We start from the raw sequence: 25,051 nt of genomic DNA, 5'->3' as shown, positions 1-25,051 counted from the left end.
GATAGGTTTATCCATCCCAGACTAGTCGCTTTGACCTGGCTCATGGCGGTCCCTTCCCCAGAGATCATTACATGTCCAGAACGATGGGCGGACTGCGAGCTGCCGCCGGTGCCTGGCTGTGGACCGTGAGCGGCTGGATGCTTTGTCTCGTTTGTTTTCCCCACCCCCAGATGTGTGCGGGACAGGTCTCGGTTGGCCACTGGTCAGGCCACTCGGCTGCTCTGATGACGGTCACATCAGCGCCCGGTGTCCACCAGGCCCTTGAACAGACACCCTCCATGGTGAGCTCCAGATACCGGGCGGGAGCTCCTGATGGGTGTTTCCACCCACCGCGATGGTGAAGGCGCTGGCTGCCCTGACGGCTGCCAGGGCTCGTGGGCCTTTATTAAGGCCGGCGAAGGGTAAGCGCATGGGGCAGGAGGATCAGCTGTGCGCAGCTGGTTCCGCTGGGCAACTCCTCTGGCGGGATGTTACCCCAGACTTGGAGATGGATGGGTCCCCAGCGTGGAGTCGACACTCCAGGGACGCATGAACAACTCTGTTCAGCGGCGAGGCCTTTGGCAGCACCAGCCCAATGGTCCCGTAGGGATGGGGTCGGCATTGGGTTGGGGCTTAATGAGGACCCGCGGCGAACCTGGAAGGAGATGGGCTGGGTGCACGGGAGCCAGATGCCACCAGAGGGGTGGCTCTGGAGTGTGGGTCTTGGGTGTTTGGGTCTGCTCCTAGTACCTCCCCCCTTGGTCCTTGGGCTGGGGAGATGCCCGGCTGAAGTTTCCCGACGGGCAGTGGCTTCTCCAGTGGGAAGCCCTTTCTGGCACCGGGGTATCGGGTTTTGCACCGGGGCCTTCGCCTCTTGGGAGGACCCTCCTCCATCGGGTTGTAGGCCCCGCTGGCTGCCTACACTTCCAGAAGGTCCTGACCTGCCGCACTAAAGCAATCATCCTGGGCTGCCCCTGGCGGTGGAGAGTGCTTTCGGGCGAGGAGGCTAGCTTCAGGGCGGAGGATCCGACAACCTGGCAAGCCTTAAGCATGTCGGCCAGTTCAGGATCTTTGCCTAGGCCCGTGATTGCTCTTGCGGCACTCCAGTGGAGGCGCTTCTCCTTGGCGGTGCAGGCGATGAGGAGCTTCCGCTTGGGCCTCCTCGCCATCTACCTGCCTCTTGAGAGCCTCCTGGAGCCTGTTCACAAATTCAGCGTAGGGCTCTTGGGGTTTTGCCGGATGGCGGAGAAACTTTGGGTTGGCTGGCCAGCATTGGGAACCTTGATGAACGCCTTTGTAGCGCATTCAGAGGCGACCGTATATTCTGGCAGGACAATCTGATCGTTGGGGTTGGCTGCTGCATCAAACCGTGAAGCTGCGCTGGCGTGGTGTAGGCTACCGCCCCAGGCGGCTCCCCCCCTAGCTGTAAACATTGCTGGCGGAACTCGGGCTTTCCCAGATCACATATTGTGCAGGCTCAAAAGCATAAAGGTGGTCTTCCAGTCATCCGAACCATTAGGTGATTCCCTTGGCGACTGCTTCATGCCGCTCCTTACATAGGGCTGGTGACTCCTACGCCCCTCGTGACGCTTTGTGGAGCCCGGTGAGGATGTTATAACCCATAATAGCGGTACTTAATAACCCGCTTGAATAATGCCACCCTCCCCTCGGGTATCCGTGAAGTGAACGGGCATAGAAGGCGCAGGATAGTCGGCATCAGCTCTTCCCGGCCAGGGTTTCCCCTTTACGCCAGGTAGAAGTGGCTAATACGCTCTATGAGGCGTTTAAAACCAAGAAGCATTACGATGGCGCTTCGACGGAGAGTGCTATGGCTTCAGAAAATGTCGTACAGTGAGCAGTAGAGGGGCGGCCGAGCCGCTGAGAATTTGGAAGGGAGGCAGGGGGAGCAAGGTTGGGCAGAAGGAGGACAGGGACGGCCCAATTTAGAGGTGCGGATAGAGAAAATCTCCGGGGGGTGAAACTGAAGCTGAAGCTGCTTCGAAGGAGTGGGCGACATCTACAGCAAGCGGAGCCATAGACCTGCAGGCTGATACTTACATAACACTGTCTCCACGTCCAGTAGCAGTGACATCGGCTACCAGGCTCCAGCGTAAGAGTCGCCCGGCGTTTTCCCCAATCCTTAAGATTCAATGTCCCCCTCCGGGTACCCATGGACATTGAGCTTCAATCTCCTCAACCAACCCTGGCGCAGCTCCCCCTCTCTTTATGGGGACTCCTGCCGCGTTCGCTAACGCTTTAGTTCGTTAACGCAGTGCTTGTCATAAGCCCTGCTTTTGCAAGCTCCCATACCCTTACCGGGTGTTCCGCCGGACGAGAGTGTCCCAGGACTGCGGGTCCCTGACGCGCTCGATCCAGCTGGACGGGCTGATACCGGCGTTGTAGGTCTCCTGGATCGCCGATCCAGCTGGACGCCGGTACCGCCGCCCTTCCCAGGTGCACGGTAAGCAGAAGGGTGGGAGGTTCGAGATTCCCAGGTTTCGTGCACCAGCCAGGTCGCAGCCGCTGCGGTCAGAAACGCAAGAACGCAGATTCCAGACGCTGCGGATAACATCTGGGTGGAGAGTGCCAGCAGCTGGAGCGCAGGGTGTCCGCAGGTTCCTAGCGACTCTCTCATGCGGCTGGTTCCCGGGGCACCTTTATTGGCGATTCTAAGCTGGGGCGTGTAGAAGGAGCGGAACGGGGAAATCCGGGAGAAAGGAGACTGAGAGATCATCATGTGATGCATGATCTCACCTGGCTGCCTACGCGGCGGAGAGGAGCATCAGCTGCCTGGGCTTCTAATTCCTCACCTTCCAAGTAAGACCATTGTCCCTTTGTCTGGGACACCTGGTGGTTGTGAGCCAGGTAGTTCATGACCCGTGACTCATCGGGGTGAGGGAGGGAGCGGTGCTATGCGACCAGAAAGATCAGTAGGAGCCTGCTTTGGGTGTTCCAGCGCTCTACTTATGGTGCTGCTGGGTCAGCAGCTCATCCCTACAGGTTTGGTTTGCATTGTACATACAGGTAACGATTATGACAGACAAACATTTAACTAGAGTTGCCAGCTCTGGGTTGGGAAATGCCCAGAGATTTGAGGGTGGGGGTGGGGGGTAGAATGTGGGAGAGGCAGACTTTGAGGAGGGAAGGGACTTCAGTGGAATATAATGCCATGCAGTCTACCTTCCCAAATGGCCATTTGCTCCAGCTGAACTGATCTCTGTTGCCTGGAGATCAGTTGTAATAGCTGGAGATCTCAAGCCACCCCCCCTCCCCGGAGGTAGGCAACCTTACATTTAACACATTGTTCACCTAGACATCTTCAGTGTGTCCAAACCTAGAAAAAGATGACTGAACATATAATTACATTTCACTTTGTCATAGCCAGCACCCCTGGAATCTGCCATCACTACATCACTACCTACATTACTGCCATCATCCCACTTAAGAAGGTACATTACTAGAAAGAAATACTTGTGTGTGAAAGATATATTTATGTTAAAACTTTTCTCTTGATAATGCTACTTGGTGTTCATCAATGTATTCATTTAGCTACTTTTCTCTGAGGGTCCCAAACTAGCTTGCAGAAGAAACAAGCAAGCAAACAAATACACAGCAAAACAACCAGCCACATCTTGGACTGGCCCTGAACTAATTTGCTGACTTTGGAGGTGATAAGAGGAGGTAAATTGTGAGTAATTTTTCTAAGCAAGTAGATAAATCTAATGACCTGACCATGATCCTTGAGAGTAAACACATTCCTCTGAAATATGTAGTTCACGACTGTGCAGGTTCAAAAGTGGCTGCGGCCTACAACCTAGAATTTGCAAATGGAGCCCATTTAAAAAGGCATGACCTGGCCACGTCTACATAGCATAAGAAACTATTGCACAGATTCAGAGCTTCTCAGCTGAAATATAAACTCTAGCAAAGCAATGGGAATTGAGATGTATATACATGAAGCATTTGGACAAGATAAGTTTGACTAACAATGGCTAAGGGTGTTTTGTAGATGTTTCCAGGATCGCTAGCAGAAGAAGATAATATTTCTATCCCCCCTCAAAAAAACCCCTGATTTTGAAAAAAAATTTGTGTGGCTGCAAAATTGCTGTTGGATCGCCTAATGAAAAACTTTGGTTTCTCTGTGTATCTCTCAGGTCATAGAGAACACTTGACACACATTAGTACCCCAGGAAGCCATCAGGGCTGTCTTCTTTTTGAATAGCCATGATTGTTTTCAACAGGAGCTGCCTCCACAAGACCTGCTACCCTAGCTCATTTTTTTCAGTCACTGCACAAGGGGGAAAGCTGTGACCTGAAAGTAAACAGAATCCATCTGTTAATCAAGGGGAGTGGCACAATCCATCTTGATTTAAATTGCTGTTTTAGGTTAGCTGGGTGCAGATTCAATGGGCTCTCACAGTGCTTTCACTGCTGCTGATTCAAATGTTTCAGGCTATTTTAAGTCACAGCAGTAGAAGCAGTGCAAGAAAACATCTGCTGTTAACAGCCCAGCTAAGGGGAAGTTCAAGGCCAGGAAGCAGGAGCCAAAAAAAAAATTCTTAACAACTCAGTCCAGGTTTCTTTATTCTTTTGGTTTAACCAGGCTCAAGAAGCAGCTGCCAAAATCAAGGATCACTAAAATATGGCTTCATAGAATGGTCAACTTTACAACCTTGGTTGGTATACCACATGTCTTCAGGCTACTTCCTGCTACCTTTAAAGCTTATCAACCAGTTATATGATGGATTTTTTTGTCCAGTATATGTGTGTGTGTGCGCGCATGCGCGTGCATAAATGCTTATACCCCACCCCATGAACTATTTTATGAAAAAACTAAAATGAAGGAAACAAGGATAGATCTTATCCTAGGTCTAATCTAGACAATGTTTGCACATCACAGGGGCATTTCTGTTTTCACATCACACATTTGTGCACTTATAAAAGTTACCATGTGCATTTGCAGGTGGAGTTGGTAGATGGCCATCTCAAGAATCCACGTTAACAATTTCATTATGGTTTTGTGTGATTTTTTTTTTTTGGCCTATATCATTCTGAAACTATGTTGTATATTCCCTGGGAAGGAGGTTTCCAGTATCAGCTGGAACTCAATACTGAGTTCTGATTCCAGCTCACTTGAAAGATTGGGAATTACTGAGCCACCTGTGTCTCTGGTTCTCCTTTGTGGGATTATGCTGTTTGTGGTGGCTCTTTGTGCCATAAAAATCTCAGGCTGATTCCGCATGGGCCAAAAACAGCAGGGTGAAAACCATGTGAAAATGGTGTAAAAGGGTTTAAAACGGTGTAAAAGGGTTTATACTGTTTTCACACCGCTGTTTTTGGCCCATGCTGAATCAACCTCAGTGTATCTCTGCTGGCAGCCCAAGAGGGGCCTAGTGGCCAACTAAGGTCAGCCCCAACCCTAGAATGCCCACAGAATGCTGGCATAACTGGGGGCGGCATGCAAGCACTGGTGTGGCCAGGCATTGCAGCTCAGTGGCCAGGTGCTGGTGGATTTGCTCCTCCCTGACGTGCCTCAGAGAGGGCATTTATGCTTTTGGAAGCCTGTGCCACATCCAGAGAGGGATTCACTCCCCACCCCCAGATTGCGCTCAAACCAAAAATCATTATTTTCAAGTGATTTGTTAACCACAGTTAATCTTAACTATAATTTTACATGGCATATGCACATGAACATCCTGACTAAATCTTGGAATGTTTCCTGAACACTGTGCTTGTATAATAAGTTATATAGATGCCCAGCCAGGGTGAGAGACAAAACCACCATTTGACTGTAAACTCAATCCTGGTTTCACAAGCTAACCATAGTTAAAATCAACCGGTTTCACACACGGTCTGAAATGAGCCAAAGTTTGTAAACTCCAACCAAACTCATCAGAAACCAAGAAAGACATCAATCTGTCAGCTTTATTTGACACAGCATATATGGAAATGCTTTAATTTGCTGAGATCAAACTAAAATCAATATGATTTAAGATAAAGACAATATTTGTGTTTCACATGATTTAAGACTAAACAATACTGCTTGTTTGTTTTAAAAAAATCTTCAAACATAGTTACACGGCAGCCAAGATTACTACTGGGGATGAAGATGCGAGCATGTGTTCTGATGTACTTACGCAACATAGAAAATAAGGTCACCATTTGTGCCAGTGTAAGCCCCTTTTGAAGGATCAGACTGCAGATCTCTTGGTGATAGGCCTTTTATATTCTTGCATGTTCTGAGTGCTCATACCATTTTGTGAATTCAAATAACCTCATCTCCTCTGCCTGGAAAAGTTCCATGTGAAAATTTCACCTTGTTTTCATCTTCCTCAGAGGGCTCTAGTTACAGTTGGAGTCTGTTAGCAGCTCCCAGCACCATGCTTATTCTGGGCTATCTTCCTCTTCAGCAGCAAGAGCAACAGCTGTTTTGCAAATGCTTATCTCAACCTCTGAATTCTTCAAAGCCCGCCCATGGCAGAGGCATATACTTACACGTGGAGAAAGCACAGGTGGACGGCCGAAGCTTTCCTAAGTGGACCTGGAGCTATGTTAAAAGCCCTTTCACATTCTCTGCAGTCAAATTCTTCAGTAGTATTAGTTTCGGAAAGACAATCCTAACTTGGCAGTCAACAAAGCAGCAGCAAAAGTGTATTATTATTGGTGGGCTTCCAGAACCTTCTAAGATCCAGCAGCACTTACATTTTAAACCATAATTTCAAAGTTTCCCATCACACTTGAATCTATAAAGCAGCCTTGCTCTCCTCAGGGTTCTTTCTTCCCCAGGTTCCATAATTAGAGTATATTTTTTTCAGCTCGACTTTGCATTCTGGGGGTAAAATCAAATTCAAGGAAGTCTTTCAGCAAACACTGACTGGCTCCTGTCCAAACTCCATATTTTTCAGAATCGCCACCTTCTCTAAAATTGGCCCTCAGTCACTCAGACTCAAGAAGGGTTAGCAAACAACATGTGTGTAGCCTGACCCTCCATTCTATTGCAATGAGTTCCCACAGTGGAACTCCTTTTAATAGTGCTGCAGGGGCCCAGTTACCCGTGCAGTCAGCAGATGGCACCTCATCTAGTTTGGCCCTTAGAGACTACTAAGCCAATTTTTGCCTGTTCTCCTCCACTTAACCCAGCCAATAAGTATGGAAGATTAGTGTAGGGTTGCCAGCTCTGGGTAGAGAAATTTTGGGGGTGGAGCCTGTAAAGGGCAGGGTTTGGGAAGGGGTGGAGTATAATACCATAGTTCCCATCTGCTAGAGTGGTCATTTTCTCGAGGTGAACTGATCTTTGCAGCCTGAAGATCAGTTGTAATCCCAGGAGATCTCCAGCCACCACTTGGCATCACTAGGTAAGTGTCATTTGCAGCAGTACAAGTTGCCAGTCAGCTCTTTAAGGGGGATTTTTGGACTTCCATCCCATATTCCTTCTCAAATTAGCTCTTGGGCAAAACTAATTTAGTTTATATATTCTTAATTTATATCCTAACTTTCTCCCAGTGGGAACTAAAAGTGGCTTATATCCCAGTTTTATCACTGCAAGAACCTTGTGTGGTAGCTGTGACAGAGATTGTGTGCCTGGTTCAAGTAGGGACGTAGGTAAGGGTTTTTTTTTTCTCGGGTTCAAACCCTTCCCATTATATGTCTGGCTTGCTTGAAACAATGCATGGAATGGAACAGCAAGAAAACCCTCAATCACCGAACCCACCCCATAAAGAAGAAGAGGAAGAGGAGGAGGAGGAGGAGGAGTTTGGATGTATGTCCTCCCTTTCTCTCCTGTAGGAAACTCAAAGGGGCTTACAATCTCCTTGCCCTTCCACCCTCACAACAAACACCCTATGTCACTGGGTTCAAGATTACCCAGCAAGTTCTCATGGCAGAGTGGGAATTTGAACCTGGGTCTCCCAGATCCTCCTCTGACACTCTACTAGATTGGACTAGCTGTCTAGTTGGCCACAAGGACATTATGCGGTCTCAAACTACTCCCCACATCCAGGACGTCAAGCTTTTAATGCTCTTTGCTTCTTTATGAGTTGATTTAAATTGTTCTGACATATATCAGCCTCGTGGTGAACATTTTATTTATGGCAACTTACCATATTAGAGGATTTCCCCCCACGTCTCACACACTAGTTTAAAATAGTCTGCTGTAGATTTGTCAGGTCCCTAGCACTCCAAACCTTGAGGCTCACAGGGAAGGATCTTGTGATCTCAAGGGTTGGCGGTACCACAATGAACAGCAATACTTATGCTAGCCCTTCACACAACACTAGGAATTCTATTGCATGGTATTTGAAGAGATGGACTAATTTGTTACACACATTTTTAGAAAAACACATTAAATTAGCTATGTATTAAATATAAAAAGTGGCTGAGCTGTTAATGCCAGATTCATCCCTCTCATCTTCAGTTTACCTGTGCAGTAGTTACCAAAAGGAGGCATATATGGAGGAAGCCATCAAGTGTAAAGGCTAACTGAGACTTCACCTCGGCCACTCCAAAGCCCTGAGAATATTCCCTCAAAATGAGACCTAGTATCCAAATCATGCAGCCTCATGGAGAAATCATCTAGCCTACATCGGCTTCCATGGCACACAAATGATTTATCACATGTGGAATGTTCCTAATTTGTTCATTAAAATGTTCTTTCATGTACAACAGCACATTCCTTTTCCTAGTGATATCTCCTGTTATTCTTCATTTTATATTTCTTCCTTTCCCTGTCCCATTTTCAAAAACAGTACTGTAAGCTTTTTGAAGTAGGCACATGGTTTGTGTTTTTTTGGCTTTTGTAATTCTGCAAAGTGCAGTGTACATTGATGGTGCTACATGAAAACATTAGTGATGATAATAATTCATGAGAGTGTGGGATTTGGCATTGTGCTCATTTTGTACTGATTTGAACTGGACTTTCAGGGCACTGCAACCTCAATTAAGACAAAATGGCAGTGCTTATTTTGTTATTTAGAGATAAAGAGAAGTCTAAACTTTGTATGTTCCTTTCCAGACTGTATATACAATGGTGGGATTCAGCAGGTTTGCACCACTTTGGCAGAACCAGTTGTTAAAATGGTGCTTGTAAACAACCAGTTATTAAATTATTTGAATTCCACCACCAGAACCGGCTGTTAAATTATTTGAATCCCATCACTGTGTATATAGGTAAATTCACCAAAGATGAAAAATAAAATTTTGAAACCTGGATAGATGGAAGAAAAAGTGAAATGTAGAGTAACTCTTTGTTAGTGTTGATGATTTCAAAACGGCCAGCCCCAACAGGAAGAAGAGGCAAAACACTATGCTGCTGTTACAACCAGGCATCAAGCAAAGCTGTTCCTGGCATGAGTTCATGTCCCAGTTCATGCTACCCAGTGGGGTACATATCTCATTCTGATAATGCCACTGATTAAACAGCTGCAGTATAAGGAATTTAATAAATTCTGCACAGCATGGGCACAATAATCAGGCTAGGGGCTTTGTGCAATTTGGCTGGCAACATGTCCTGTGGGGATATGGGATAATTACAGGAATGTTTCTTTTTTTGTTTCTGAATGCCATCTATGTCCAGTTTTTCCTTCAAGAAGGGTTCAGGCATTTTTCAACTCATCCCATTGTGGGATGTTTGACCAGTGGCCTGTGGCTCTCAAACAAAGCTCAAGGGAATTCTGAGGCTCCTCAGAAACTTTTCAGGATCCTCAATGAGAAGACAAGTGGCCTAAAAGGTATCCTCTTCATCGCTACTGATCTACCTAGTCAATGCACAACAGCTGGGGAGGGTTGTGTCCTTTTCACAGCATGCTTTTCATACACCCAAGGTAACGTCAAAACCCAGAGGGGGCCAGATCAGGATCCTCAAAGTGCATACCATCCGTATAGATCATTTTTGTCACATTTTTTTCTTGAGTAAGCCTCATCTTCTTGGGCCCTGAATCCCAGCCTTGAATATTGTCTCTCTTGGAGCTTCTGCAAGTTCTTGTACTACTCATTTCTTTTGCTGGTCTGAGGAGGGTAGTGGGGTGGGTGGGTGGGTAGGGAGGCCAGAACAGAGAAAAAACACACAAAGATGGTAAAGTTAGCTGGCAATATCTTGTCTATTGAAGCCAGGCAGATGAGCAAAGGAGCAGCATGGGGATGGATCCTGGCAATGGGCGATCCACCTGCTGACCTGATGCAACCCCTTTTCCCTAACCTGCCAGCTGGGGAAACCAAGGAGTTGCAAGCAACTGAAAGCCAATTGGGCACCAGTCTCTAAGTGGACATCCCCTAGCAATCTAGGGGTGTTGGCCAGCCAACAGCCTCTACCTGTACACGTGGCATTGAGGTCCTCCCAAACTTCCAAGGCCTCTTATGGGGGATCCCAGCAATGGGGAGGCAAAGGATCCTGATGCTGAACTCACCAAAGAACAGGGCCCCCAATCGTGTTCTTGCCAGTGATCCTAAGCCTGCAAACAATCTCACAGCAGATGTTGAATGCTATGCAGCCAAATCTCAGTTCCCTGTTCATGTGAGAGCATGCTGTCCTCCCTAAAAAGTCTTGGCTGACAGAGTGGGGAAGCTGAAAAAGCTGAGCCCAGCCATTGCCACAGGAGCCAAACATGCTGATGCTGTACCTAGGGGCCCCAACCAGGAGGAGCTAAGTCCAAATGAGGAGGGAGGCCAAAAAGAGCAGAGCCCTGCCACTGCCTGGGAGCTCCAGCTGAGAGGAGCCAAATCCAAGGGGGAAGACAGCTGAGTCAAGCCAATGAGAGAAGGAAACAGGTTCAGTTGACAGGAACCGAAGGAGCACAAACAGGAATGGAGTCTCGAACAGGAGGCAGAGTCCAGCATGGGGTTTCTTTTTAAGCCTCTCTAAGAATACAGCTCAGCCCCCTGCCATTTCAGCATGGAAAACTTTCATGAGCTTGCCTGACTTTTAACGGATGTGCCCTCGAAGCACAATGCAGTTTCAAGATAAGTCAGAGTCCCGTTGCTCATCACTCTTTTAAAATATGTTAGTACAGAGGCATAGAAAATAAACTTGAAAACTGTTTGCTTTTTGGAATTGTCAGCTTCCGAGGAAAGGCAAAAGAAAAAGTATAATTTTAGACAGAAGTGAAGTCTGAAATGAGGTCAGCATAGCAGGTTTCAGCTGTGGAAGTTGCTATGTTGCCATCAGAAGTACAATGAAATAGAAGGAGCTCAGGGAGTGGGGAGGAATACCGTACATGCATCTTTGGTTCTACTCTGTATCAGTATAAAATTGCAATTATTCACCTAGGAAGTGAAACTTTTTTTTTGCAAGATAGCCCATTTTATACAAAAATGTTTATGAACATAATTTGAAACAGCCTTATTGATCTTATGCTATCTATGAGTAGGTCAAGATGCAAAGTTTGTTAACATTCTATATTAATATAAAATTTAAATTATTTTATGTACCAGGCAAATTAAAATTATTCAAGTGGCAGATTCTACTGATGTGGCTAGACAAAGTTCCAGAAATCTGTGCAGGACACAGAAGCTCCACCCTTTTTATATTATTCAATATGTTATTCAAATGACCCAATTATGACAATTATGATCCAGTGTTATGATCCATCCCTTTAATACTATTTAAAGAGCACCATTGGAACTCAACAAATTTGGAAGACATTTTGGAAATATGAACTATCTGATCCAGCAAGACAATTTTTATGTTCTTAAGTGTTCTCTTTTCTTCCCATAAATAAGGTTGAAATGTATCTGTTTCCTGATTCTGCTGGAGCATATCTATTTATAAGTGCACTGTCAACAGAGAATTTACATCTTCCCTTCCTTTCCAGCATGGCAAGAACATGAATAGTATATAACGCTGAAGATGTGCTCTATCAGAGGGCCTTTGAACATGATAACTGCAATTAAGCACTGAAACTGAAACTTATATAGACTACTGGTTTATTACAGGCAATATCACCTATTCCAGTGGTGGCAAACCTATGGCACTCCAGATGTTCATGAACTACAATTCCCATCAGCCCTTGCCAGCATGGCAAATTGGTCCTATTCTGACTGGAATAGGTCCTATTCTGCCTGGAAGTGACTCTCGAGAATCCCTGGTGACTTCCAGGGTAGGTGAGATTTCTCTTAATAGAGCAACGGCTTGATTCAGTATTGGGCAATTTCAAGTGTTCCATTGCATTAAAAACCATGATCTGCATACAAGAAATGCTTGATTGCAGTTATTATGTGCAAAAGCCCTCTGACAAAGCACGTAAGGGAAGATATACCTCATCACCTACTGCTTTTTTTTCAAACTCTGGACCCAGGGATTGAATCTGGGGCCTTCTACATACAAAGCAGATGCTCTACCATGTAGTGTATGGAGCTCACTTAATGTACAAGATCCCCTGTCTTCTTTCCACCAACGTGAAGTTGCTCCACAACTATAAAACATCTATTCACACTGAAATTTCATGATGGAGCTTTGAATCATGGCCAATGAGTCCTTACATTCAGTATTAGTTGCAATTATTGTTCTGAACCAAAGTTTAAAATATTGTTGTAGACATAATTATTGACAACTACTCCCCGCTAGTCACTTCTTTGTCTTCCTTTGACACATTTTTTATTTTAGCTTTCTATCTTAATTTTTTAGCTGTTCACAGTCTTTGCTAAAAGCAGCATCTTCCCTACAGCTGGTTCTGATCACTGTCTTCAAATAAAAAGCAATGCTTCTGCAAAAATGTGTTTCTTTCTCATCCACTATCTCCCATGACCTCACAGTTCTCTAGCCATGCATTTGGTTTTAATTATTGGACAAACTCTGTAGAGTTTGTTGTCTGTGATGAGGGTATATATGCACTACTTTTCCCACATCCAATATGAATTTCCAAAATGATGGATGGTTCCTCTGATTGGAAGTTCTGGTCAGAATAAAGCTGTTTGGTCTTCTAATTGTTTTGAGATCCTCCTTCCTGGAAAAGCTATCTCTATCTGTGAACACTACTTTGTGAAGAGGATTGCTTCCATCATCTGGTTGATTTGACACTTGATGGAACAAAAATGCCCTTGTGGATCACAATAGATGATGTACAGTTTGGCAGAGGGGAATGTGACAGTCCATTAAGAATAACCAGAGCAACTAAAAATACATGGATGCTGACTTTACACATTGAAGTTCTGCAATACTTTGAGATGGTTGACAACTGGTCAGGAAAACCACTTGACACTGATCAAACAACATTAGAATACTCCTGGACTAGACAGTGTGGGGAAGAAAAGAACGAAATGACCATACAGCACATTGTGTCTAAAAAGCATATATGAAGACTTGACAGTTGATCCTGTTGCTTACTAAACAAGAACTGGGTGCAGATTTGGTTGCAAATCATGTCACATTCAAAATGATGGAGGTTGATCACACATCAGTTGAAGGATTAAGTCCAAAATCTACTGGCACCCTGTGTTAAATCTGTACTGCAGCCACATAGGAATGTTGTTGAACTTTTTTTATACCCATACTGCTAAAAAAGTACAGGTGGCTTAAAAAACAGATTGAAACTGTTTTAAGGAATGCACCCAGTATTGACAGATCCATTAAAAATCATAGCCCAATGACCTTTTATTTAAGACATCCCAAGGTATGTAAATAGTTATTTCAATCCTGCCTGAAAGGTGTAATGGGGGAATGCTACTCAGCTCCTTGGCTTCTGGCATATGGAGTCCTCCAAGGCTCCATCTTGTTCCTCATGCTTCCAAATATTTCTATGAAGATTCTGCATGAGGACATCTAAATATTTGGGCTAGATTATTACCAATATGCAGATGATACTCAGCTCTGTTTCACACATCCAGCAGATCCAAGGAAGCCAGCAAAAACCATGAACCAATGCCTAGAGGCAGCCTGGGGATGGATGATAGCTAATAAATTGAAGTATAATCCTGACAAAACAGAGGTATTACTGGTGACTGTAAGGACTGACTCAGGAACTGAGATGTGTCCAGCTTTGGATGAGGTTGTACTCCCCTGAAAGGAGCATGTTCATTGCTCGGAGGTGCTGCTGGACCCAAGCTTCCTGTTTGATAAGCAAATGGCTGTGGTGGGCACGACTGCCTTTCACTGACTTCATCCTGGTATGCTCTGGCAACACTCATATTAGGTTACTGCAATGCACTCATGTGGGGCTCCCATATATAACCCGTGTTGACTACTATTTTATTTATTTAATTTATTATTACATTTGTATACCGCCCCATCCCCTAAGGGCTCTGGGCGGTGAACAACAAAATAATATTCCAGAAACAATAATAACAATAAATAATCAATATAGATATATATACTACAGTCATCCTCAAGGATCCTGATTCAGGTGGCCCATTATCTTTGATGGCTACACGAGAAAGGGTTTTCTTAGTCATTAGACATTAAAACTGTGAAATCTCTAGTATTGTCTGCTACCAGGGGATGAAGACTTTTCTGTTTTGTTTAGTACTCCTTCACTGACCTTCCTGTTTATGTGTTTTGGTTTAAGTACTGGTTTAATTATGGATGTATTTTGAAGCTAATTTTAGTGTTTTTGCTTCTTTGTAGGTGGAAATATATCCAAAACATGTTAAGTAAATAAAACAAATACTGCAGAACATGTTTGAATATATCATATCATACAGGTTTCTGTATGTGCGTGCCTTCATGCTCAACTGGCTTTATTGTGCTCAGTAATAACATAACCAAATCTGGATACAATACATTAAAACTAATTTGCTTTGAGAACTCTGATTGACTTGGATTACGCATGTTTTAACCCTGGACAAAAAAAGAAACAGCAACTGAAGAGGAAATGATAGTGATACCAAACAGGAGATAATATTAGCAAAACTAACTTTTAAAAACATCATCTTACCTTTCAGAAATCACTATTTGGAATTATTTTTGGTGCAGCCCTAGATCCACAGAATTACTTTTTTGTGCCTAAGGACTCATGCAACTTCCCCTCCCCCTCTTTGAGTAGACCTTCTTTGCATTTCAAATGTGATTTGCCATAGGGAATAAGGCACTGCTGTTCTCAAAACACGTTCAAACCTGTTGGGCATGCATAACTAATGATAGGACCTTTGGATCCTGCCCATTTTGCCTAAAACAAGGAGATAAAAACCTGTCAGTGACAAGAAAACCACAAAATTCAGCAGTGCTGTGATGGCCTCAGGCTACATTTTGCATCAGAGAGCTACAAGGTTCCTCCATGGTTCATATTTATTCATCAGCCTCAGCTCATTCCATCATGCTGTTCCCAAAACCTTCTTTTGACAATTTATGGGCCAAGCTTTGGAGAGTCAGCTCAACTTGTTGAAATGAATTTTGCAGTTCTCCCTGTTGCTCAGCCATGGCATGCTGAGTGTTATTTATGATCATTCTTCCCCTTCTTTTTCAGGAGGCTTGGGTTCATTAAGGCCATTCTTATGGGATTCAGAGTTCCTTTCTCAAATAAACCCCACCTCATGAACCTCAATGCTGAAAATTACACAACCATAAATCATTCACCGTAGGTGGCTCCTTATGCCTGCTGCCTCCATGTGGTGGTTAGCGGTCAGCCTCATAGCATCTATGTCTCTTGATTTCCTCACCCAACGTGATAGTTATTTCTTATTTAAGTTCCTTGGATGAAAACAACCCTGTTGGAAGAATGCAGTTTTTGTGGTTTAGTTCTACCTGCAGTTTTAAAATCACGATATGTTACTTTTATAAATGGGCAGTGATCGTGTTTTGTTAGGAAACCCTTTTGAACATATGATTGCCACAACCCATAAGCTTTCTAATATATTTCAGCATTCTATTAAAAATGTCTACTTTGTATTCACAGGGTATGAATGTGCATTTCTGAGAACTTCACCCAACGAAACTTTACCAGGATGGATTGATGAGAACTTTATGAGTTGTAAGCTGCCTGACTTTTAACCTTCATTTTATCCGCAAATGTTAGAGATGGACATGTATGACAGATAATAGCTATGCATAGAGATGGGTATGAAGATGCATAATTCTGAAATGACTGACAAATCTTCCAAAGAGCCTTCACAGTATTAGGGATACTGCAAATTTCAAAAGTGTTGACAGTTGAACTTAGAATATTCAAATATCAGATGTAAGCTAATCACTCAGATGGTTTGGTGTGTGCCAAGTGACTTGAATGTGGGCTGAACAAGTTTTCAACAAGTTTTTCCAAAATTTTCATGAGCAAATTGCTGCTTCTCCAAGCAGACTGGCAGTCATTCATGTCACTTAGGACCCTTTAGATGAACACTAAAGGAACTGATTTTTCTTTTTCTAAAACAGCATTCATTTATGATTAATTCATTTGATTTGGGACATTGTGACTGTACAGCAAACCTCAATTTGTCATTGTGTTTTTCCTCTGCTATGTCGCCAGAGAGCTTTAAAAAAAATCAGTAACTGCTATTCTCCACTAATATTCCAGTGAACTATTGTCATGATCTCTGATTTTCTACCTTTCCTTTTTGTTAAAAGGCTTTAGCCATTTTCATTGTGAAGTCACATGAGAAAAGGTGCAGGCCACAGATGTGTTTGGTATCTTGTCTAAAAGTGTCCATAATTATTTCTGGCAACATTCGATTAGTGACAAGAGACAAGTACCTAATCAGCATGTGGTGGCCTTCACAGTTTCAAGCATCTTGTCCATATCACCCTAGGTAATGTATAAGTTGCAATTTAACTGCTATTTGCAACAAGAGTCAATGGCACCTACTGGATAGTGCTCATATCCTCATATATGTTGAGTGATCCCCATATATAAAATAGTCAAATGAATCAGTTCTTGGATCTCACCGCTGGGGCCCACAATCCCCAATATGAATATTAAAATATAGTGGCTGTGTTGCAAAATCCATCCTTCACAACACCTCAAGAAGTCTGATCAGTTTTCATGTTATCATATGGCAGGGTGAGAATCAGAGGAGGCATGCAGATGGGTCAACCATGTTAACTTTAAGAAACTAAGGATGGAAGGCCCAGAATTAAACAAACAGGTCAGTAAGGTCTAAAGGAAAAAGACAAACTATTAAGTCTTCCCAAGATGAATTTCATAATATTCCAGAAGGAGGCTGAACCATCTGATTTTTCATCTCCAGTTACATGCATGTCTGATGGTCTCAGAGGAAGTAGGAGAAAAGCTTTAATGAGGAAAACATATTTTCTGTCCCCAGTAGGGCACTCCTGAACCATCGGATTAAAACTCAGCATACAGTAATTCTGAAACCTCTGCATACCTGAGCCTTACATTCTCTTTACGGGTCTGGTAATTTGTTTTGGGTTTTTTGTGGTTTATTTTAATCTCTCTGTGCACTGATGGCTGCCTTTCAATCTGATTCATCAACCAGTTAAACCAGAGTATGTGGGTTTTTGAGCCAATTGTATAAAAAGCAAATTCCCAATAACAAAGGGATTGACGCTTATAAAGTAGCAAAGTGGTTAACAACACCTGAGGTTTCCACCAATGGCAACGTTCCATGTATCAGGTTTCTCTGCCAACCCATAACTTGCTTTTAGTCATGAACTCCATTTGTACAGACTAGGCTTCATGTCTGTGGCTGAGCATAATTCTTACTTTTGTTGTCATCCTGTAATCGGCTTTGAATCTCCAATGTTTTCTCAAGGTGATGCAATGTAAACACAGCAAGTCACTGGCAAGTTGGAGCAAGTGCCTCTTGTTCTTATCTGCATCTTTCCTGTGGGCCTTTTCAAACCAAACAAGGTGCAGTTCTGTGTTAGATGCACTTAGATACTATTGTCAGGACTGGAGAAGACAGGACAGTCCTTGTTCTGAAAGGTAGTTCTTCATGGAAAAGTTATACAACAAACTGTTTCCCAAATGTTTTAACTTTCTACGAGGCAGAAACCCAGAATTAATAACTCCTGCAGAGGATTTTGGTAGTCAAAATTCACCTATGCATTTTCTTTTCCTGGAATTTGGGTTATTAGCCATCATGATTCTGAACGCAGGAGCAAACCTGTTCTTTCACTTCAAAAAGTAATCAAACTAATGTATCCAGAAATGTTCATGTTGTGTATGAGAGAGAAATCAAAGGGCTAATGGTACTATTCTGCACTGAGGCTTCAAAATACTTCACATCCATTAACTCAGTCATCTGTAGAACAACCTGGAAAGCTAGGTCAGTATTAACATATTGCATGCCTGGCAGTTGAAGCTAAATGATAACTGGCTTAAAACTACATAGTAAGTTTATGACAGGTTTGGGGCCTGAACAACGGACTTCATTGTTCATATCTCAGTCATTATTCTACAGTAGATCTCCAAGGCTCAAGAGCCACTTGATTATGCACCCTATCATAAAGGAGGGGTGGAGAGAAACTTGTCATAGACTAGATTTTTCAAATAGAAATGAATGTACTCCCAAAACGCAATAATAGTCCTAATGTGGTGTATGACAAGATAGCCCAGTGATAGTATTATAGAGCCTTTCTTTTCTATGGCCCCTTCCACACACGCCAAATAATGCGTTTTCAAACCACTTTCACAACTGTTTGCAAGTGGATTTTGCCATTCCGCACAGCTTCAAAGAGCACTGAAAGCAGTTTGAAAGTGCATTATTCTGCATGTGCGGAATGAGCCATAAGCAGGACTTGGGGATCCCCCAGAATTACAGCTCATCTCCAGACTATAGAAATCAGTTCCCCTGGAGAAAGTGGATGCTTTGGAGGATGGACTCTGCTGTACCCCACTGAGGTCCCTGTCCTCCCCAGGCTCCATCCCCATATCTCCAGAAGTTTCCCAACCTGGATCTGGCAACCCTATCCTCCAATCCCCTGTTGGTGGCCAGCAGTGGCCTGGCAACAGTAGCAAGGAAGGACATTGATGTAAATACAAGGCTAAAATTCAATCAACATTGAACAAATTCCCTCCTCTAAATATTCCTCTTTTCCAAACTCAAGACATAATGCAAGGACCTAGTAAGAAAAGTCTGCCTTCACCTCAGTTTTCACTGTAAGATTATTTACACAGGTCATATTGAGACTTTTTCTTTGAAGACAAAACTGTGACTGACTGTTAACACAATGCCAGAGTTTTAAGCATTAGGAGTGTCTCTGCAGCACTTTGCAGCTCTTTATTTCCTTGCTCCATGGGGACTGCCTTGTCAAGACAACGTGTCAACAGCGTTAACTGTGCTAGAGAAAGAAAAGGGGAAGAGAGTGCTCTCAAGTGTGTCTTTCCCATTTTAATAAAGTCTGGTTTAGAGATGGATGCGAGAAGCATGTTAAACAATGCACAAGTATGTGCTACATGCCCCTTGGGTCCCTGGCCTGATGACTCCTCATAAATCCACGGATGCTGCTATTCCCCCTCCAATCTGGATGGAGCAGCCTGGATCTGTCAAAAACAGATTAATTATTTGCTCAGACAAGGTCCATGCTGAGACTATGTAAAGGATTGATTTTCTATTGCTAAGCTTGGAGAGGTTTTACTGTTCTGGTTGTTTATTATTTCCCTCCCCTGAAAGTCAATACATTTTGTCTTCAAAAACAAAACAGGGAGGATGCACAAAGCAGAGTACCCTTTAATTTATTTTCATTTTGCTGCTGTTGAAATAGAAACAAACCAAAAAATCAATTGCCCCTGAGTTGGACCATAAGCTCTTTTTTCCAGATGGCAGCTTCTCATACTCCTGATAAGGTGCAATATTACTTAGTTGGGAGCATGGGAATTGCCTCAGAGGAAACACAGGTACACTTCCCTGTGGGACATCTCCACTCAGCACAGATAACATCTGCTTGGACTGATCTTATACTGATTCCTGCACTTGACAGTTGGGGACTGGCATAAACTTAAGATCTTCCATCACCCAAGCATACTGGATCTTCATTCTAGGAAAAATGTCGCCAGTTGGTTTTCCATTGATCACATTTGTAGCTTGTCTTTTCTCTAAGGAGCTCAGGGTGGCAAACATTATTACCATGGTAACCTTGTGAGATAGTTTAGGCTAAGAAAAAGTAACTTTCCAAGGCAACCCTTGGAACTCCATGGTTAAATGGGGTTAAATGGGGAGCTCCACAGTTAAATGGGGGTTAAATGAGTCATAGCCTGACATGTTAACCACTAGCACTATACTGACTTTCAGCTCATATCACACCACTGTTAAAGATGTAGGGGAAAGGCAGCAATTGTCTCTCAATCTTTGAAATGTGGGCGGTGATTAACAGTGCAATCTTAAGAAGAGTTACTCCAGTCTAAGACTATTGAAATGAATGGATGTAGACTGGAGTAACTTTCTTTAGGATTGCACTGTTAGGCTCTCATCACCTTCCTCCTAGCCCCATTCCTTTTAGAGCCCTAATAAGAATTCCTTTTTGCCTCTCTATGTATTCTTAGACTTTGTTGCCCTAGCATCCCGGCATGTAGTTTGAAGGATGAAGATGTAGAAAAAATGAGTTCCAGTAACTCCAAAATCCTTCATCAGTAAAATAAAATAAAGCAAATTCATTAAACTAATTTAAACTTGTCTAAATCTTACCAGTCTGTTATATACAAGACCAAGGGTTAAACTGTCTTTTTCAGTTGGCCTTTAACAGGTTCCCAGAACCAGGAAGTGTAAACCTCTGAAAATGAGGCTGGTCCCTTCATACAAACATCTTGAGACTGGGGTGATTTGTGCAATGGCCACCTGGAAATACCTTTACAGCTGAAACCACAGACCATATTGACTTTTAACACGGGAGCAGAATTCTGCAAGGAATAGCAAGATGGGGGAAAAAACAGAAGTAAATGGGTTATTGGAGATATTAGTACCAAAGTCATTAATCCTTGAGTCCCCAGTGGCATGTTTCCCTGCCTGTAGATTATGCTTGGAAGCTACTGATATACTGTAGAAAAGCAAACGGCAGAAGAGATTAAAGGGAAGTGAAACAGGAACACTGGAACCATGTGTAACATTCCTTCTAGCTAATGTGAAGGAGTTTTATCTGAAACTAACTATTTTTCAATCTTCTAGCACGAGTTTACAAATATTGATTTCAGATAAAAATGTACGAATGCATATATTTTTAGTTGTTTTAGATTTATGTTCTGGAAATCCATATTCTTCCTGCCTGTTTTCTTTAGGCTTTTCTTATTTTCATGGTTTGTTTTGTTTTGCTTCTTGATTTTACCACATGTACGTGGATAAATTATTACCTGTTTTTTTAATGTAAAAACAGTAATAAGGTTTGGTTAAATCTCCTTTGAGTCCACCAAGAATATCATTTATGGACACATTTGGTCTGAAATGGGTGGGGTAGGGTGCATTGAGAAAGTCATGTTCTGTAGATGAAAATATGTCCATGAAAACATTGTGACAGATCCAACCCATCTGAAGTTAAAGCAGTGGCGTAGTGCCAACAGGGTGGGGTGATGCCCTGGGTGCCCGCCTGTGTGGGGGCGTGGCCAGGGCATCGAGGGGGTGTTGTGCTCTGGACACAGTTTCCCCTCACTCCACCCCTGAGTTAAAGCCATTATTTTCACATTAGGATTGCAATCTTCAACTCTTTCCCCAAACAAGCTGTGTTATACAAATATGTATGAATCTTTACACTGATTGTCCAATAGTAAGATTTGTAGTCGGATACAGAATGTTGCTCTGACCTGGGTAGCCAGGCTGACCTCATCTAATCAGACCTTGGAAGCTAATCAGGGTCAGCCCTGGTCAGCATTTGGATGGGAGATCATAAATGAATATCAAGCAATGGCAAACCATCTCTGAACATCTCTTGCCTTAAAAACCCCAAATCTCTGATTTGACAGCAAAACAAAAAATCTCAAAACAAAAGGTTGGCTGATGCATGACAGCTTTGCTGTTTGCTGGGCAACAGAGGCTGGGCATATGAGCCCCCTCATTCTCACTGAAGTTTTTCTCATTGTAATAACAAGCTGCAGAATGCTGGTGAATGGCAACATCCAGGTGGGTGAGTTCTCCCAGAATTCCAACTAATCTCCAGATTACAGAGATTAATTCCCCTGAGGAAAATAGTTGTTTCAGAGAACAGGCTCTATGCACTACATGTCTGCTAAGCTCCTTCACCAAGTCCAGCTTCTTCAGACACTGCCCCCAAATTTCCAGTCATTTTCCAACTTGGAGTTGACAACTCTATGAATCAATGATGGGCCACAACAAATTATGTCAAAATTTACCCTTCTTTAGGGAGCAGCAGTGGCGTAGTGGTTAAGAGCAGGTGTACTCTAATCTGGAGGAACCAGGTTTGATCCCCTGCTCTGCTGCCTGAGCTGTGGAGGCTTATCTGGGGAATTCAGATTAGCCTGTACACTCCCACAAACGCCAGTTGGGTGACCTTGGGGTAGTCACAGTTCTTCTGAGCTCTCTCAGCCTCAACTACCTCACAGGGTGTTTGTTGTGAGGGGGGAGGGAAAGGAGTTTGTAAGCCCCTTTGAGTCTCCTATTGGAAAGAAAGGTGGGGATATAAAACCAAACTCTTCTTCTTTAGGACAGTAAGAGGAGAGTATCAGCATGTTATAATCTGGTTTCTATGGAGTCTCATAACTAACTGAAGTATCTTATTCTCTTCCAATGAACAGGAATATAAAATGCTTCCCTATGCCTCCCTCTCTCCATATATGGATTGAAATATTCAATATGCTTTCTCATTAGACAAAAAGCTATCAGTGAACACTACACAGATGTATGTTGATTTACTATGTCCATCTTTCCTGTTGGGAAAACTTGTGAGCTGCTGAGGATAGCCTATTGTGTTCAAATCCCCACTCATTGGGTGGCCTTGGGTAATCCACTATCAGTCTAATCTTTAGGGATGTTGTGGGGCTGAAGTGAGATAACACTATATTGTAACCAGATGTAACCTCCTGGATTGAACAAAAAAGAAATCTTAGTAATAACACTATTTTCACATCTTTGCAATCATGATGACTGCATAGTAAAAGTGAAGGCCAATTTCTTTGTTGTCACTGTTCATGTTCTTAAAATGCATGCTTGGAAGGAGATGCAAAATGGCCACAAATGCTCATCTTTGCAATGTGTGAATAGACTTATACATTGTTCTGATTAATGTACCTGGCAGAACTCCCCAAAACTCATGGATCCTTCCAAATGCACATGTCATTAGCCATTGTACAGCAACTTCCTTATGTAAATGTTTTAGAATGTTAGCAAGGGAATGTAGTTCTCAGCTACTGAACTTTAATGTGAACTGAACTGACAGCTCCCTTGAATTGCCAGGACACTGCAGGGTGTTTACAGACAAGTCAACAGAGAGTAGTTGAACTTTTTGCACTGCAAAGATGGAACATTCCTTGATAAAACATGATGGAAGTTCATCAAAATTGTATATGAATCAGGTGTTATATTCTTTACTGGGAGAGAATGGCATGCTCCTTCATCAAGGGGGCAGGAAAGAAGCTCTCTGATCAAAGTGCTTTGTCGCTGTTTAATGTCAACACTCCATCTCTGTTACTGGTTTCTAACTCAAACACCCTTATCTCACCAAGTTCCATAACCAACTGCTATGATTGCAAAAGTGGCAATTGTGTCTTCCATTGGCTTTTTATGCACAGCACAAATAAAACATCTTGTAGATATAAACAGAAGCCTTTTGGGGAAGAACTCCACATCTTTTCCCCCAAGACGTCTTCAGGACATTTTATTTCAGTTCTGATCACTGTATTCTGAAAATGCTAAATTGATCATCTTTTCCCCCAAGATGGCTTTATGATGTTTCCTGCTTGCTGTACAGAACTCAAGGAAACGTCTTATTTCTCCTACCCAATTTCAAAGCTCTCACTTTCACTTTCTATACTGCTTTCAAAGCTCTCACTTTCACTTTCTATACTGCTATACAAGTATAGCCATTTTCTGCTGCTGCAGAGATCCTCTGAGCCACTCACCATTTGCTGAAGGTTTCCCATAGGCATTTCCTCTATTTACATCACAGCCACCCACTATTTCAGCATTTAAAGTTTATGCATTAACTTCGTTTTGTCTGGCAATTCTGTGAATGTTTCATTTTTTCCATTTTTTTTTCAGTGAGATATCTCACTGGAACCTGTATACAGGAACCTGCATGGCACTTACAGGGTCAGTTCTCCCTGATGGGCTTGCTCTTGAGAACTGTGGCCATAATCTAATAGCAAGCAGATGACTTATCTCACTCAAGCAGATGCTCCTCCCAGCAGAACCATGGGCTTCTAGTGCACTCATTAAAACCTATGAGACTTTCACACACACATAGGCCCCAACAGCTCAGAAAGAAAACAGACACACACTTCCGCCTCTTTGCCTCTTGAACCAGTCCCCAGCTCAACTCCCCTGCAAGAAGCCCTGCTTGTAGCACTGGTTGCAAGCCTCAAGAGCATGCCCACAGGGATCCAACTTGCCTCCTACAGGGTCAGCCCTTTAGTAAGCTCATCCTGTCTCGTGTTATATTTATTTTATATTTATATGCTGCTTTTTTCCTCAATGAGGACCCAAAGGGGCTTATGAGATCTTCTACTTTCTTCCATTTGATACTTACAATAGTGACTCTTTGATATAGCTTAGGTTAAGAGAGAATGGCCAGCCCGAGATCATCCACTGAGTTTCCGCAGCCGAATGAGGAACTGAACCTGAGTCTTCCAAATCCTAGTCTGATACCCTAACCCCTTTACCATGCTGGCTCTAATGGATATTACCAGGAAGAGGGGGGGGGAGGGATATGTTGATAGTATCACCCTGTGTCATACAATGTCTAATTTCACCCTTTGAAGATGCAGAACTCTTTCAACCTTTCTTGCCTTGCAATGATTCCTGTACACCACAGACACAAATCCTTTCATATGAATCAGATAGTGATATTCCGACAAAAAGAGTGAACAAAGCCACACAACAAACTGAAGCTTGCAAACACTTGTTGGCTTAAACCAACACACTAGAGAGAAAGGTAAAAACAGGTAAAGACCCTTCTGAAAGCCTGAATCATTTTCACCAAGGAGAAAATATTTGAAAATGTATTTCAATGAGCACCTCACCACTTAGAGTTAAGTGATGGAAATGGGAAGGAGACAGGCTTATTTGTGGGGACAAGTTCAAAATTTATCAGAAC

Source organism: Sphaerodactylus townsendi, linkage group LG02 (genome assembly GCF_021028975.2).
Source record: "Sphaerodactylus townsendi isolate TG3544 linkage group LG02, MPM_Stown_v2.3, whole genome shotgun sequence".
In the NCBI taxonomy this organism is placed as follows: domain Eukaryota; kingdom Metazoa; phylum Chordata; class Lepidosauria; order Squamata; family Sphaerodactylidae; genus Sphaerodactylus; species Sphaerodactylus townsendi.
The sequence above is the reverse complement of the archived record's forward strand: the minus strand, read 5'-3'. Positions refer to the sequence as shown.